The 18,232-nt window shown below is 44.7% G+C and overlaps 1 long non-coding RNA gene across 2 annotated transcripts; it reads left to right on the top strand.

Annotated features, from left to right (window-relative positions):
* The first annotated feature begins 1,503 nt into the window (after positions 1–1,503).
* LOC141574162 (uncharacterized) lies at positions 1,504–15,086 on the top strand. 2 transcript variants are annotated; one of them, XR_012500839.1, is made up of 5 exons: positions 1,504–1,963; positions 3,802–3,911; positions 9,461–9,578; positions 11,215–11,374; positions 14,428–15,086. It is a non-coding gene; the product is annotated as an uncharacterized LOC141574162 (long non-coding RNA). The 2 variants fall into 2 exon arrangements; XR_012500838.1 differs by having other exon boundaries at positions 1,897–1,963; positions 3,844–3,911.
* Positions 15,087–18,232: the final 3,146 nt, after the last annotated feature.

The following is an 18,232-nucleotide window of genomic DNA, read 5'->3' as shown; positions in this document are numbered from 1 at the left end:
AGGGAGTAGCTCCATTTCTTCTGTCCCGCGCGGCCTGGCCTGAGGGCGACCTCTGCGGCCGGAGATTTGCCTGCGGTCCGACTCCAGGTGAGGTTGCACCTGGGAGATGGGTGCGGTGCAGTCAGGGGGCTGGTAAGGTGGTGGCTGCGGGGATAGGGAGGCTGCCCCGGGGTAGCTTGTGTATTAGCTCCCATGTCTGTGCCGCGTGGCCTGCAGGCGGCCTCTGCTGCGCCAGGTCCCCGGACACCCCTGTCCCACTTTGCCTGCTGGGGGCGGGAGGCAGGGTAGTCAGGGTGCACGGGTGGCGGGGGTCGGGGGCCTGCATCGGGGGAGCGGGCCCATTTGCTCCCATCTTCCCCGCGGCTTGTCCTAGGGGCGGCCTCTGTTGCCCTGGGTTACGGGACACGTGTATCCTAGTCGGCCTGACCCCGGGAGGCGGGCGTGGTACGTTGGGGGTGTTGGCAGCAGCGGCAGGTTTTCCCATGGAGCCGGTCCATTTGCTCCCATTTCCCCCCATGGTTTGCCCTGAGGGCTGTCTCTGTTGTCCCAAGTTCGCCGGACGTCCATCTCCAGGTCAGCCTGCTCCCTAGAGGAGGCCACCGTGAGGTCAGGGGGCAAGAGAGGTGGCTGCTGCGGGGGTAGGTGGCTGCCTTGGGGAGCTGGTGGATTGGCTCCCGTCTCCCCGATTGCCTGGTGTGGGAGTGGCCTCTCCTCCCCCAGATCACCAGACACACCTGTCTCATTCAACCTGCTGGGGGAGGGGTGCCCTGGGCGGTGCCTTTAAGGTGCGGGGGTGGCGACGGCGGGGGTAGAAGACCTGCAGCGCTGAGCCTGTCAATTTGCTCTCCTCTTCCCCGCTGCCAATCCTGGGGGCGTCCTCTGCTGCCCAAGAAGCCGGATGCCCGTCTCCAGGTCAGCTTGCTCCTGGGAGAAGGGCGCGATGCGGTCGAAGGGCAGAGGCAGCTGCGATATCCGGCTGCCCGTCCTAATGGGGCCACTTCTTCTCCTCTCCACTGACCTGGCCTGGGGATGGCCTCTCCCGCGCAAGATTCGCCTGACACCCCACACCCGGTCAGGTTGCTCCTGGGAGGTGGGCGCGGTGAGATCAGGTGTTGGAGAGGAGAGAGGGGCTGCCCCTGGCGAGGTGGAGGATAAGCTCCCATCTCTCTGGAGGCCTGACGTGGCCGACCCTCGTTCCCAGGTCACGTTTCTCCGGGTCATATTGCCCCGGGGATGCAGTAGGGTGAGGGGGCGGCGGGGTGTTGGCTGGGGTATGGAACCTGCCGCTTGGGAGCTGGTGGTTTAGCTCCCATCTCTTCCGCAGCTTGGCCTGGGGGCAGCCTCTTTTGCCCCAGGTCCCAAAGCACAGTTTCCCTGACAGCTTAGCCACTGGAGGTGGGCAGGTTGTGCTGAGGGGGCGGAGGCAGCTGCCAAGGCAGCGACGAAGGGGGCTGTCCCTGGCCAGCTGGTCAATTTGTTCCCATATCAAACTTTGCTGCCCCAGTTTCGCAGAACGCCCTTCTCCAGTTAATTCTTCTCCTGGGAGGTGGGCGCAGTGCATGCAGCCCAAGGTCTGGGCTCTCCCCTGGGGAGGGGCAGAAACCTCTTGTTCTCCTTTGTCTTTATTCTTCAGCGAAGGGGTTACTTGACCCAATTCTTAATTCTGAGGAAGTGTAGCCTGTGTTACGGAAGAGCTGCTGGACAGTGAGTTTTCTGGGTGGGTTTTCACATCAGCTGATGCCCCAGGCAGGCAGGAAAGCTATTACTCAGAGCTCCTTAGTGTGGAGTTGGGGGATGGCCCCGCCATCCTCACCATGCTTTTTAAAAATGTGTTACTCCTCTCTTTTTCCTAGGTGACATTTTAGGTTATTGGGTCACAGATTGCTGGCACACACATCCCTGTTCTCAAATATCTTTTAAACTTGGGTGAAGTGATAAGTAGGGGAAGATGATTTACTGAAAGGTAAGAATACTTAAATTTGCATTAAAGCTAAATTCTGTCAATCTTTCTCAAATGATTTTTCTCTGATTCTAAATCCACGACCTAGTGAATGTTGTACTCCTGTGTAAATCATTGATCTTCACATCACAATGGTTGAGTGGTCAGCGAGATTTGTTAATTAGATTATTCCTGAAAGGAAAAGCTCAGGCTTTTGAGAATTCCTTGTCGGATGTGACCCAGGCAGTCACAGTAGAAGACAGAGCTGATATAAAAATCCCTCAGCTGCCTGAACTGCAAAGCTTCTGGAATTACTGATCCCTGAAATGCAGGTGACACTTGATGATAATCTGGGGGATGGTTTATATGATCAGATTCTTCCAGTCCTGTAAATGGTTTCCGTGGCCCCAGCCATGAAGGAACTGGTCTTAGGGGCCATATCATGAGGGGTGGGATGGGAAGGCAAGGTCTAAGAGCTGGCATCACTGAGATTCCACACTCGCTAAACACAGACTCCAGAGCCTAATTGTTGTCAGGTTCTGTTCTGGATTTGAGAGTGTGTTCAGACATGATTCTTGCCCTTCAGGAGACACTGCCTGCATGGTAGTAACCTTTACATAGATCTGGGGAGGATGGCAATTAAGTAGATGGGCTGTTACGGTTCTCAGTGTGCCCAGGCTCGCTCTTCCAGGCACTCGTGGGACTAACGAGTCATCTTATTCACTCATTCACTAATTTATTACCATTGAATTGATCATTTGTCCCACAGTAAGTGAAAGAAGGTATCAGGAAGCTGAGTTTTGTCCCCTCTCCTATCACTGATTGTATCTGTCAGTCGGGCGCCTTGAGTATGCATTGTGAAATGGTGGTATTTCTTGCCCAATGGGGCTGCACTGTGAGTTTTGAGAATCAGGGGAGTCACGTGGGTAGGACAGCACCCTGACACACATGGCCACCCCACCACATGAGACATCATTGTCGATGCTCAGGTGACCCGATGTAGACCGCTGTGCTAAACCTGAGCATGTTTAGTGATCTTGGTGGCTATGAAAATACAGACTACCCGTCCTTACCTCTGAGACTCTGAGGGTGCGCACACCAGAATTCTGCATTTTAAGAAGCACTTTAACTAAATCTGATGAAGATGATCTGATTGTCCCACTGATAAACACTGGTGTGCGAGACACCAATATTGAGGATTCTCAGGGAGCGATGTCTTTTCAGGATTGTAAAAGGGTCCTCACTTGAGACTTTTGCCTTTGGTGTAATTGTATGTGTTCAGAAGTGATGTCTTTCACTTCCAGTGCTTGTCAGCATGCTCTCTGCAGGGGTTTGCTCTCAGTAGATGGCAAAAACTATGATTCTTCAGGTCACCGAGCTAGAGTGTGAGCGATATTTTATTTTGGTTTTCTTTATAGCAATGCAGAGTCTCCCGAGAACAGATTCAGACTGAACAGATTTGTGTCAGACTTTGGGAGACCGCTGGTGCCCCAGATGATCTCTGGCAGGTCAATGACGAATCTAGGTCCATCTTTCACTGCTACGTCAATGAAGTGGGCCACTTCGACAAGGCCAAAGCTAGTATCCCAACCATAGCCCTTGACAGTGATGTTCGGCTCCAGGAAGCCATCAGAAGCAGCAGGTGGCCAGAGGAGGAGCCGAACTTGCTCATGAAATGTGACATCCCTAACTTCATCAACACGGACCAGAACTCTTCCTTTGGGGAAGATGATCTGATTTTCGAACCACCGAATGTTCTAGAAAATAAGCCAGTTGCCCAGACCCCACACAAAGACTTGAATTGAGAAACGTGCTTTGTCAGGTGTCTTTTTGAAGATATGAATTTTGTCTTTGTATGGCAGGAAGTCCCCTTTCACAAAATTGTATGTGTTTTTGTCTGAGAGAGAGAAATGGAGACAGACAGAAAGACGAAGAAGCAGAAGAGAGCGCCCTCAGAAGAGAGCTAGTTAAGGTGAGTTTTGTGCCATTAAAAAATATTTGGGGTTTTGGGGGGAACAAAGTATTTACACTGTCTCATTCTCCTCGTTGGAAACCTTGGCCCCACACTCAGTGTCAGCATCCTTGAACAGGGGTTGGCACGGTGCATTTTATCTCGCGCTGCCTCTTCCACGTTCCGCCTTTAGCACGTTGTTTTGCCTCCCAGGGCTGCCACCCTTTAAACTATAATGTGAGGAGTCTGGAGTAGATGATCCATCCCAGCTCTGCTGTTTTGCAAATTTCTGATTTCGTATTCGGATGAGGCTGGGATACACCCAGAGCAGTATAAACCAGGCCCTACCTCCTGTCTCTTGCTGGGGTATCCCTCAGGTCTGTGCCTTCTACTCAAGCCTTTACTGAGCCCAGCTTTTGTCAGGAGCCCAAGTGCCTACCGGGATGGCAGGAGACCTGTCTCTTGTGGTCACGGTGGCCGAAAATTCTATTGGTTGTGCTGAAACAGCTCTTCTGAGATCCTCCGGCCACCCTTGCTCCAACCTGAGGACAGACCTACCGTTCCTTTCCTAGGAGGAGGATCAATCCATGGTGCATTTTATGACAATCCTGTCCCCAGGAATGCACGGAAGGTTATCAGCTGAGTGAGGGGAAGTGCCTCTGTGTCTCTGTGTCCCTGTATCTCTGTCTGCTCACAGTGCCCTGCCACCGGCTACTGAACAAGAAAAGTTCTATACACCATGCTGTGTCTTTTGCAGATGTGTAGGTGATGGTCTTGTGGCTCATGTGTGGGCTTTGTGCTGGGATGGTGAAGGGCTTATAAATACCTCATCAACATGTATTCGAGATGGCCTGGTGCCACACAGACTTGATTCATGAAGGCATCAAGCCTGCACACTGGTTTGGAAACAACTTGGTTTTGATCAGTCACACTGCATGCATGACTCACTGCTGATCTCTGGGTGGTTTTTTCATTTTAGATTTATTCACCCAGTGTCTTGCTTAAGCTGAAAAATACATTTATTTCACTAGAATATTCTCAGATTCTTTGTTTTCACACATCCAGTTGTTTAATTCCTTTAAAAATCATTTTGTGTTTATAATGCCTCCTAATATCTATCATCTCTAGGTTCCCAGTGGCCTGAGCCATGCACCAGATTTGATGTAGGAACTGTTCCACCAAAAGAAATCCCTTTGCCATAATATTTTTGAGGAAAATATTTTTCTTTAAGGCTCTAACAGTAAATCGTAGAACAAAGCATGGAACATTTATTGTAGTTAATACATGTTCATGCAAAAAGAAATGATATTTTCATTAAACAATGTTGATTTTAATAACTTTTACTAATGTGAATATTATTACTCATAATTTAAGTAACCAAATAAAACCACAGTTATTTATTATGAAGTTTGAAAACTATTTACACTGTCTCTCAATTAGAGGTAGCTTTATTAGAAGACTGAAGGGTATTTAAAAGATGGAAAAATACCCATGATGACACCATCATTTTTATTAACTAAATATCAAGAACTGTGCAGGGTTAAGATTTAACCCTCTGCAAGCTGTCAAGTTAGCATGAGGTAGTTTGTGGATGCTGCCAGAAGACAGGAGACTCCCCCAGGTTCAGAGACAAAGAACTTCTTGCCAGCACAGCAGGCAGCTTGGGGTTCATGTTCATGTTGGTTCCTGAGTTTCTTTCCTTTTGCTGTTGTAACAAAGGACCACAGACTCAGTGGCTTAAAGCAATACACATTCATCATCTCACTGTTCTATTGTGCAGAAGTGCAAAGTCATTGTCAGTGGGCTAAAACCTACGTGTGGCCAAGGCTACATTCCACACCGAGGCTCTAGGGAGGGATTCGTCTTCCTACCTTTCCCAGCTTGCAGAGGTGTTCACACTCCTTGGCCCAGGGCCCTGTGTCACTGTGACCTCTGCTGCCACTTTACATCTCTGTCTCTGACTATATAGATATAAAGGAAGAGTCTTCTACATCTGGTATGGACCCTTTTTCCTAAATGGACATTGTATCTCTATTTATGTGCAGATTAAAACCCCTTCCCTCCAGGGTGTGGTGGCATCAGCTCACAAGATTACCACTCTGGGCTTTAAGTGTCCTCTTTGTATTGTCACCTGGGAACTTCTCTTTCCATAGTTAGCTCTGTGTTACATTTGTTGTTGTATTTTACCTGGCATTACTGAAAGTTTTACTTAAAAGGGATCCTAATTAGCTCTGTTTATCTGTTTCCAGAGCTGAAAGCTTCAGTTCTCGAGTATCTGTTTGATTTCTCTTAAAAATACATTCCAGTATATTTCTCTGGTGAAAGTCTTTACCCTGTTGTCTATTCTCCCATAATTTCCTTATTTTCTTGAATATATTAAAAGTATTTTATAGCCTTTATTGGTAACTCTGATGCCTACATCACCTGGGGGTTTGCATCCTTTTCTAATGTTTCTTATTCTCATATTATCCGTTATATAGTCTTGACATGTTGCATGTCTTGAAATTCTTTATTACATGGCAGACATTGCAAATGAAAAATCCATATGATATTTTCCGTGAGAGGTTTTCTACCTTCCTGTTAGGCAAACAGGGTGAGGGACTGATCATGTCGCTCCAATCAGGCGCTGAGGTGGATCAGGACTGAAGTGCCTTTTTTCTTTAAACAGCTTTGAGGTATACTTGGCAAAGTAATTTTCACACGTATAAAGTGTACAGCTAATAAGTTCTGACATAAGTATATCCCCAAGAAACCATGACCACATTCAAGAGATTGAACAAACCCATCACCCACAAAGCTTCTCTCCTGCCATTTGTTGTCCCTCCCTCCCTCCCCATCTCTTCCCCTGGAAACCATTGATCTGCTTTCCATCACAACATATTGGTCTGCATTTTCAACATCGTTGTATGAATGGATTCATGCAGTATCTACTCTATGTTGTCTGACTTCTTTCATTCAGTGTAATTATTTTGAGAGTCATCTGTGTTGCTGTATTAATAGCTTATTTGTCTTATAGCAGAGTATTGTTTAGTGCTGAGATTTTACTGAATAGTTTGTTGTGAGCAGTGTTTGGATAGACCATCATTTGTTTCTCCATTTACTTCTTGATGGATGCATGGGTTATTTACAACTTGAGCTATTATAAATAAAATTGCAGTGAATATTTGGTTACAAGTCTTTATATGGACATATGCTTTTCTTTTCTAAAGCACCAGATGAGGAATATCTGGGTTATATGGTAGATAGGTATTTACCTTTTTTAAAGAAACTGTAAAAGACTGTTTCAAAATGGTTGTACTATTGTAAATTCCTTGTGGTGTGTATCAGCTCTGCTTGCTCTACTTCCTTACCAGCACTTTGTAAGGTCGGTCTTTCTAATCGTATTCATTCTTGTATGTATGTGTACTAGTATCTCACTGTGGTTTTTAAAAGCATTTCTCTAATGACTAATGGCATCTTTAATCAGCATCTTTTCATATGCTTATTATCCATCTGGATATCTTTACTGAAGTGTGTTTTCTGGTCTCATTTATTCATTCAGGTGTTTGCATTATTATTGAGTTTTGAGACCTCTTTATTCTGGATCAGATACAAAGAGAGACCTTTATCAGATATATGATCTGCAAATAGCTTCTGTCTATGGCTTGTCTTTTCATTTGCTTAGCAGTGTTTAGAACAACTTTGAAGAGTCTTCATTTTGATAAAGTTCACTCTATCACTTTCTTTTTAAAATAGATTATACTTTTGGTGTCATAGCAAAGAAATATTTGCCAAACCCAAGGTTATAAAGCTTAAGCCTATGCTTTTTCTCCTAGCTGTTTTGTAGTTTTAGATTTCCTATTAAGATCTATGATCCATTGTGAGTTAATTTTTGTATATTTTGTGAAGTGTGGATCAAAGTTCATTTTTTTTTTTTTGCATATCACTCTCTAATTCTTCCAGGAACACTTGTTGAAAAGATCCTTTCTCCACTGCATCCTTTTTGAGAATAAATTGTCTATATAAGTGTTGGTTTAGTTCTGAACATTCTATTCTGCTCCATTATTCTATTTTCCTGTTTTACACCAACACCATACTTTCTGAATACTGTAGTTTAAAAAAAAAAAAAAGCTGAAAATCAGATAGTGCAAGTCTTCCAACTTTGTTTTTCTTGTTCAAAATTGTTTTGGATATTTGGGATCCTTTGAATTTTTATATGAATTTTAGAATCAGTTTTAAAATTCCTTACATCCTGTTCTGCCAAAATTCCACCCATGTCTTTGGCCATCTCCAAAGCCACATTTTCTGAAGAAGTCTCTCTAGATCCCAGGTGAAAGGAATTTCTTTTTCATCTGTGCTCCAATCACATTTGATAATATTTGATTACATTTATTCATATTTGACTGGATGTACTTGTGATCTTTCCTGCCATATAGTAAATCTCTCAAGATTTGGAATCTTGACTTGGTTCCCTCTGTCTGCTGAGAAAACTAGTTCTATGCTTTGCAGGACAGCGCCCTGCAGTAAGAGCTATCTGCAAGACACATCTAGCTCATTGCTTGCATATCGTCAAGGAATCCTGCAGATTTAGAATTGTTTATTGATTGTTGTCTCCAAGACGGCTCAGCCTTTTTTATTTCTATTGCTACTGCTGCAGTTTCAAAGGACAATGGGCTAATTATTTTCCAAATATCAAAACATACTGTAATTGAGTTGTGACGCAAATTATGTGCTGCTGTTTCTTAACAACCTGCTTAGTGTTCACAGGTACCTTCACTCATGGAACTTTTGGGAGAATGTCATATCCTCAGAGATAGCAATGCTGTCTTTGGCAACCTGAGCGGTAGTATCTGAACTCACTCCTGCTGTTTTTCCAGTGCCCCCTGTAGCCCTCCTCCAGCCCTCCATGGGGGGCCTGCAGTTCTGCCCTCGAAAATCCTGTTGCTTCTCAGGAAGAATTCCCTATGAAGCATATTCATGTCCTTCTTGTGGGGACATTCAGTCCAGAGACCTGACAGCAGGGGAAAATGTTTAGACTGCTTTTGGTAGAACGTAAATTCTTCCATACTTGTTAGAAGCAAATCCAATGAGGAAACTGTGTTGGCATCTAACAAATCAGCATAAATGTCTGATGAGGAAGATCAGCTTCCCCATCCCACTCAGGCGTCATGTTGATGTGACACTCACTTTGGCTAACATTTTCTCCTGTGAGCGACGTGAAGTTCAAGACGTTATGAATGGCTTTTTGTTTTTCTTCCTTAGTCTTTCCACATTCACTGTGTCTGGTGAGATTATATGAATCCTGCTTATTTTCAGCCCAGCACTATTTTTTTAAAAGGATCACGTGTTTAAAAGGCTAGTGGACAATTTGTTAGAAGATCAAAATCCTTAGACTTTGGTCCTAGAGTTGAATCTTGGTTACTGGTGAATGAGAATTCCCGTTAAAATTTTAAATTCAGTGATATAAAGTTTTAAAAATAGTTATATATTAGTCAATTTCATTAAACACTATAGCAGTTATTTACATTTAAGCCTGTCTCTGGGGCAATTTTGCAATGATTCCCTCCCTTTATTGATTCCCTCTTTATCAGAATCCTTGAGAGGTCCCTGTCATCATTGTCAGTATCATCATCATCATCACCATCATCATGGAACTGATTCCTCTGGGAGATTCTAGGAAAATAAAGAGCCGGACGGGGTTATGTGAAGGTCAGTGTGTGCATATACAGTAAGAAGAGTTTTCAGACATTAGATTCAAGATACCCTTTCCATTTAGAGAAGAATGTGGTCATGAAATCCTGATGTGCTGAATGAAGGAAGTGATGGGAACAGGGTAGTCAATGGAAAGGAGGAGGAAGTGAGCGAATCGGGGAGCATAGGTCCTTGGTCAGGTGATCAGCACATTGGTGAGAATGAGGGGAGTGTGATGGCAGAATCATGTCCCTCCCCGGCCACAGGGTAGCCACCTGTGACATGTTACTGTACATGGCAAAATGCATGACCGATATTTTAGGACAAAATTCTTAGAGGATTTCTGTCTTCTAAATTGTCTACCAGTTAGCGTTTTAAACCCATGATACATTATTAAAGATTAGTGCAGGGGGACAAATAAAAAGGATTCATATAATCTCACCAGACATACTGAATGTAGAAAGGCTAAGGAAGAAAAACAAAAAGTCATTCATAAGTGCCTTGAACCATAAAATGCTCATGAGAGGAAATGTTACACAAGGTGAGTGTCACAGCCACATTCATAATGCCTGAATGGGATGGGACAAGGGGATCCTGAGATGAGACAATAGGGTGAGTAGCCTGGATTGTCCAGGTGGGCCGAATGTAACCACAGGGGTCCTTGAAATGGAGGACATTTCCCAGCTGAGTTTAAAATCAGAGGGAGGTGTAGCCATAGAGCAATGTTCAGAAAGGCTGCTGACCATGAAAATGGAGGAAGTCGTGGGGCACAAGCTAAGGAAGGTGGGTTACCTCTGGAAACTGGAAAAAAAAAAACAACAACAAGGAAACATTCTCTTCTAGACCCTCTAGAAGGAAGGAAACATGCTGCTACCTTGAATTTAGCACAGTGAGAACTGTGTTGGATCTCTGACCTCCACAGCCATAAGCTGATAAATCTGTGCTGGTTTAAGCTCTTAAGCTTATGGAAAATTCTTACATTGGTAAAAGGAAAATAACATAGTGGGCCGTAGTGTAACGGATTAAAGGTATAGGATGGGGTGTGGAGAGGATTCTGACATTTACACCTAAAAAACAACCAGGTGAAATGGGAAGGTGTTTTAAGGAAGACTTACCTGGCAGGGCTGTTAAGCAGACTGGAGCGAGGGGAGCATTGGAGTTAGAGGAATCAATTAAATCTCTACCAGAAAAATAAGGAATAAAATGTAACAGGGCTTCAGTGATAGTGGATGTAGGATTGGAAATGGGCAGAGAGACATAAATATTACTTTGAAATTAGCTACAGGTTTGATGACTGCATGTTGGGGAGACTTAGCCGATGTGTGGACTGAATGTTTGCATCCCCTCAAAATCCGTATGTCGAAACCCCATCTCCCAGGGTGATGGTATTGCGAGGCGGGGCCTTTGGGAGGTGATTTGTAGGATAAAATGAGGTCATGAGAGTAGAGCCCTCATGAATGGGATTAGTGTTCTTATGCAAGCCCCCAGAGTGCTTGCTTCTCTCTGCTCTCTGGGATATGAAGATATTGGGATGACAGCCATCTTCGAGCTGGCAATCCTCTCAAGGATACATTGACCTTGAAAGTCTCAGCCTCCAAACCATAAGGAATATGCTGGTTGTTTAAGTCACCCGACACGCGGTAATTTGTTACAGCATCCCAGACTGACGAAGACAGTGGAGAATGCCTCTGAGTTTGGCACTGATTGCCTGGAGAATGCTGAAACCCAGGGAAGTGGGCAGCACAGACGTTTACTCATTTAATCCTGCCAACACAGTAGGAGATAGAGTCCACATATTCCTCGCTACTTAAAAGGTAAGGAAAAAGAGGCACAAATAATAACAACGACAACAAAAACAACAATAATTTGTCCAAGATTCACACAGAACCCCCTGGAGGCAGAGTGAGAATTTATACTCAGGCAGGCTGGCCCAAGAGCCCCTGCTCATAACTAATAAGTCAGATCACCTTGCTTATGTGGATCAGTTTTTTCAACTGTGATATGAGGATACTGTGTCTAGTAACTTATAATTTCAAAATACATCACTGTAACGGAATCATTAGTCACAGGCCTTACAAACCACAGAAACCTACACATACAAAAATAACTCGTTAGGTCAAGATAACCAATAACGTTTTTAAATATTATACCTGCTGGGCCTTTGCAATAAAATGTCTTTTTATAATTCTGTCTGGCTACAGAATAACTTCATAATCCTGCATGTTGCTGGTGGCTCCCATGTTGGACAGCACGGGCCTAGAGATTTTAAATTACTTGCCCAGACTCACCCAGGAAGCTCGTGATGGGATCCTAGCTATAGTCTGGGACTTTTACTTCCTATCCAACACGTCCCTCATGGAAGTTTAGAAGCTTCTCCTTTGGTGCCCAGCTGTCTATCCGTACTTATAACATCTTGTCAGGTGTTCCAGCCTGCTCCTGAACATCAGCCAGAACCCACTTCTGCTCTATTTTGTCCAGGTAATACCTTCTAGCAACTTCCATTGCCTTCTTGGCGTCAGTTCTTACCTGGAAGGGTAGTGGCTAGAGGTGGAAATGTGTCCACATGACAGGCTTTTCATAAACATAGCAGGAGTGTTCAAGAGAATAAAACGTCAGGAAGATGAGTAGAAGCAGGTCATTTAATATACCAAATGGGTACTTTCAATGTCTGTGTTTCCGAGTCCAGGCTTGTTCTGCTCGTGCATTACAGGCCAATAAATCAGGAGACCAGGTTTTGGGGCAAGAAATAGCGACTTTAATTTGGAAAGCCAGCTGAGAAATGGTAGAATAATGTCCTGAGGAACCATCACCCCAAGTCAGATTTCAGGATCTTCTTTTATTAAAAATGGGAAGTGGGAATGCTTGGTTGTTGCAAACTTGGTGTATGAATTCTTTGTTGTTAGAATCCTTTGTTCTTGCAGCTCTTCACCTGGGTCACATCCGTGTAAACCTCCAACAAACAAATGTTGTTTTCTATTCTGTAACTTGTTATCTTTATGTGAATAGAAAAGTGTTAATATCCTTCAAATTCAGAGCCTTGAGAATAGGTTCTCCTGTATATTTCAGGCTCTAGGCAACATTGTTTTACAAAAGGTGCAGAACCAACAAGACTAAGCCTAGGAAACAGGGCACAGGGTTAAAGTCAAAGGAACAGATCTAGTATGGAGTCAGATTTTTTCTTTCCTATTTCAGTAGTGCCATGGAGAAGGCAGTTTGGGCAGCTTTTCGTAGGGTCCTGGAGGCTTTCTCTCTCAGCGTCTGGGTGCCTCTGTTGAAAACCCTTCATAGCTATCTAGCCTGCTGGAAAACCACTCCGCCTGTTTTGCCCTGAAGATGTGTTCTGTTTATAACTGATCTCTACTTCTTGGAAAACAACTCAATAAAAACTCAGTTGGTTTTCCACCAGCCATGGGCAGGGGTGAGGAATAGCACTTTATTATTTTATAAAAAAAAAAATAAAAGAAGTCTTAAAACAGCACTGGGCACATAGGAGAGAGTCAATAAATGCTTCCTGGCTAAAATCAAAATTGATGGCTCAGTGATTCCATGGCTGCTGTATTTGCTGAGCTTGCTACTCCTTTGCTCCATTACACATTTTTTTTAACTGAAAAAGAAATACATGCATGTGGTTAAAAAAATTCAAACAGAGCACAAAAATACACAAGTGAAAGAAGTTTTCCCTCATCTTCTCTTCTTTCAGCCCTCCCTGGAGATGCCACTGTTTACAATCCTTTGTGTGTTTTGCAGATATGCTATGCACATTCCGACTTATGTATGTAAATTCCTTTAAAGTATTACTTATTTTTAACTTAAAGGGATTTAAAACCTCAAGTGTCTTCTGCCCTGGTAATAGAAATGAACAAATCTGACTCCATATTAGATGTTTTCCTTTGACTGTAACCCTGTGCTCTGTCTCCTAGGCTTCATCTTGCTTGTAAAACAATGTTGCCTAGAGCCTAAAATATACAGGAGAGCCTATTTTGAATGCTCTGACCTTTAAGGATATTTAACACTTTTCCATTCATATAAAGATAACAAGTTACATAATAGAAAATAACGTTTGTTTTGTTGGAGGTTTACAGGGATCTGACCCAGGCAGATAGCTGCAAGAACAAAGGATTCTAACAACAAAGAATTCCTACACCAAGAAGATTGCAACAACCAAGCACGTAGGAAAGGAGCCTGAATTCTGACTTGGGGAGATGGTTTTCCAGGACATTAGTTTGCCATCTAGGTCTACAGAAAGTTGCTACTCCATGCCCCAACACCTGGTCTCCCAACTTACTGGCCTGTCCTGCACTAAGGAGAATGAATTTGGACTCAGTAACACTCCTATCTTCCTAGCAAGCTGGGCACTGGAATTGAGGGCAGTTATCCCACACCCAGGGACATACTGTGTGCCCTTGATGGTTCCCCGAGGGTGGGGTGTGGTTTACCCTGGAAGGATGGGGACTATGCACCAACACTCAGGCAGCATGCTCCTTCTCGGATCTGACCTCGTACCTCCCGCTCCCCGCCAGCACAACACCTGGGACAGTGGAGGTAAGGCAGACATCTTGCCTGTCTGTGTCCCAGCGTGTAAAAGGGGAATATGTACTCTTTCCAAGGTAGTTCTGAGCGACAACACCTGCGGGTGCTTGGTTCCCAGAGCAAGAGAAACCCAGCTCCACTTGGGAGCAACGGGTGTGATCCCCATAGGGGTTCTGCAGAGGCCTTGGGTGGAGGGCTGGACCAGGGAGGTAAAATATGTGCTGCGGGCCTTAAAGGGTTAGAGAAGTGTGCAGAGGCAGGACTGTTGCCTCCTTCAGGATGCCCCCAGAGTTAAAACTATTTCTCTCCATCTCTGCTACTCTCCTCCACCCTCCAGATCCCTGCCTTCTCTCTGCTCCTCCTGTCCATGTCTCTTCCTCCACTTTTCCCCTTCTCCCGTCCTCCTCCAATCTTCTCCGTCCCTTGCTTCCCCACCTTCTCTCACAGAACTCGGAGAGGATCGCTGGCCCTCCTGCGCATGCGCAGTCTTTGCCAGCTGGAATGAGGGTTGGAAGCTCCAGCTCCGAGCCGGGGATCGGCCCCAAAAGCTGCTCAGCTCTTTCGCCCGGTAGGACATTTGCTCCTGCCCCGGCGCCCCGGCCACAGCTGTCCAGGGCCAGGTGTGCACCTGCCGCCTCTCGCCCCAGCCGGGCTCCCCTGTGTCCGTGGCTGGCGTCCCTTTCCCCTCTCCCACCCGCGAGTTCTCTCCTCCCGGGCTGCCTCTCCTCGGCCGCCGGCCCGTCCCCGCTCCTGGGCGGGCTGTGTCCCGGGATGGCGGGGTCTGCGGACCCGTATGGGTCGGGCGGCTGGGGCTGGGGCTGGCCTCCGAGCGGGGCTATAGCCCGCGTCCCCCCCGTCTTTCCCTGCCCCGCGACCCCGGGGCTGCCCTCCTCTCCCTTTCCCTCTCCCTGGGGACCAGCTCAGTGGCGTCTGCGCTGCTCCCCCAGTTGAGTGCCTCCGGCTGTAAACCCCAGCTTCTCCTGGTGGAGTCGGTAAAAGGGAGCGTCAGTGCTGAGAGAGCTTCCGTCTCCTCCCTCAGTGTTTCTGCCCCAGGTAAGTATCTTGAACACTTTCACGTGTTATGATGGCGGTGCTTGATGATGTCACTGTTTTTATAATGAGAGGGATTACAGTGTTGAAAGCAAGGCTTGGTTCAGTTAAAAATCAGCTGAAGGCATGAGGCTGTGACATCCTCCATCCTTCCCTCTCCCAGGGTGAAACGTGTGACCGTCGATGTTAAAAAAATAGTTACAGTCCCTAACTAGCCCAATCCAGCTAGGGTGTGTTAACAGGAACAGCACCACCAGAGGCTTTGTAGACTCAGGGACATTGCAGTCCTAAAGAGCTCCTGGCAAAATTTGGTTTGTTTTGGTTTTTTTGTTCTTCTTAAATTGTGGGGCAGACTAGTTGTATAGAGGGAAAAATAATTGTCAAGAAATATTTTTTCATTTAACATCTTTATTGTGATATTGTTCACACACCATGAAGTCCACCCACATAAATGCTACAATTCAGCAGCTTTAGCATATTCACAGTGGTGCAACCATTAATATTCCAGAACGTTTTCATCACTTCAGAAAGACCAGTGGAAATGAATGACCTATCCACCCCTTCCCAGTGCTGGTTCTAAAGAAGTTTCTTGGTTGTTCCTGACCATAAATTATCTTGTTACCCATAAAAAATCTCTTAGGAAATCTAAACAGAATTGTATTGAATCTGACTATCAAAGCAAGAAGAATTAATGTCTTTATGGCATAAATTTATTCTACCCATGAATATATCTCGGACCCTATATTTTCATATTTCCAGAGCCTGGCCCATGGGAAGTCCTCTTTAATTGTTGGGTTTGTGAATGATGAGATTCTATACATCGTTAGTTGCAACTGAAGCCTTTCACAGAAGAGAAAAGTAAACTCACTGAAGCCAAGTGACTCTCTGATGGTCAGAAAGAGTGACAGCCAGTGCTGGAGTGATCCAGTGGACTTGGTGTTTGTAACCAGAATTCTCCAGCACCTACAGCTAAGGGGATCAGAGTATTCTTTTATTTTTTCTAAATGGCGTTGCTTTTATTTTTACTTATTTTTTAAAATTATTTTTTATTGAAGTGTAGTCAATTTAGAATGTCAGTTTCAGATGTACAGCAGAGATTCAGTTATAAACATATGCATATGTATCTACATATGTTTTAGATTGTTTTTAGTACAACTCATTACAAGAAATTGAATATAGTTCCCTGTGCTATATAGTAGGTCCTTGTCATTTATTTTATATTTATTAATGTGTATCTGTTAACCCCCCTTTTCCTGCCTGCTAACCACAGTTTGCTTTCTATGTCCATGAGTTTATTTCTAGCAGCATCGATTTTCCTAGTAATATATGCTGGTTGGCTGCTTTCAGTTTCAGTAATTCCACCTTATCTGTGGGCATTTTCCTTCTGGTGCGCCTGTTTGTGTTTTGCACACGTGATAAAAGAGTTGTGTATTTGGGAGAACTCCAGGCCTCGTGTAGTGCCTGGTACAGAGCACCCACTGAGCTGATGCTTGAACTGGGAAAAAAAACATAGTAAATGTTGGAATTTCCACTATGGTTGAGACTTCCAGGTTTCTATAACCTGTTTAGCCCACCTTAATGTTGGCTGCACCCATACTGGGTAATTTGGTGGAACTTCATGGTATGGTGGTGTAGAGACGGGGCCTTGTATGCTTCTTCTCTTTCCGTTTTCTAAGACTCATTCTCCTGGGCCTTCCAGATCCTCCCCCAGCAGTGCCCAAGGATGGCTTGGTGCTGCGCTGAGGCAATATTTGTTAATAAGGCCCTTTCCTCATCTCTTCTGAGCCTCCGTTTCCTTCTCTGCACAATGAAGACTTAGACTACAAAAGTGCTTTTCAGTTTCTTTTAAGCCATGTTTCCTTTGAGAAACAGAAAATACAAATCCCTCCTCCCATTCAACATATACATTTTGACCCATCCTCCAAGGAGTGACATAGCTCTTTGTGGAAAATTGAAGTGATTGTGATTCCAGGTGGCACAGAAAAGACTCTTCAGACATTTACTGCAGGGAGAGGGCAGGAAAGGGGCAGTATATCCCACTTTCTAGTGTGAGCACTGGAACAGGGGCTTGGGCTTATATACAGTGTCCGAAGTGGCCTCTCTCTAATCTTTTTTTTTTTTTTTGCCTCTCTCTAATCTTGCACAATGTGATAAACTTCTCTCCCTCAGTTTCTTAATGCGTCAAGTTGGGGTGATAACAATTTAAGTCTTTTGTGAAACATTATACACATAAGATATTTGTTTCTCGGTAGAAACAAAACCTGCGAGAGAATCAGGGATTTCTTTAAAAAAAATAAAATCTTGTCCACAGCTCTCTGTCTGTGTCTATTTTGAAGTTCCTTGAGGGTGAGGGTTGGGTCTAAAGTCCATCGTGGGACAGGTGGCCCATGGGTCTGTGTGCCGCAGATGGCCCCCTCCTACCCAGGCCTCTTCCTCTCAGTCCAGGATGAGGTTCCCTAGTAGATTTACACAGAGATCTTGTGGAAATGGCTTTTCATTTTATTGTTTCATGAAGAAGGGCTGCCATCATGATCTCTGTGGTCAGGTTTTGGTGACCTGAAGGCTATGCAATTACGTTTTTCTATTTAATAAAAAGAAAAAAATTACAAGTACAAAATTAGGCCTACGGTGGTGGCAGGGGCTCTTGAAAGTGGGGACCATTAGCTTTGTTAGCTTCAGGTGCAGGGGCCTCTGGCCATGAGGACACATCATCGTGCTCTGAAGTTGGAGGGACCAGTGGGCTCAGTGGGAATGTTTACTGAGTGTATCTCATGGGCTGGGCATTGACCGATTTGTACTGTGTGTTCCTTAATTGAGACAATGAGCTCATTTAACCTCAATAGCCTCTTTAATAAATTAGACTTTTTAATTTTGAGATATAATGTAGATTCCCATGTAGTTGTAAGAGATAATATGGAGAGGGCCTACGGACTTTTTGCCCAAATTTCTTTAAAGGTTCCATCTTGCAAAGGTGGTATACAATTCAGTAATGACTCACTAACCCTTTGAGGTTTGTGTTATTGCCCTCATTTCTATTCATGATTAAACTGGGGTTAAGAGGAGCACACAAGCCTGCCCAGGTCACCCATGGT

The sequence above is a fragment of the Camelus bactrianus genome, chromosome 20, assembly GCF_048773025.1.
Source record: "Camelus bactrianus isolate YW-2024 breed Bactrian camel chromosome 20, ASM4877302v1, whole genome shotgun sequence".
In the NCBI taxonomy this organism is placed as follows: Eukaryota; Metazoa; Chordata; class Mammalia; order Artiodactyla; family Camelidae; genus Camelus; species Camelus bactrianus.
This window is presented reverse-complemented; position numbering and strand designations above follow the sequence as displayed.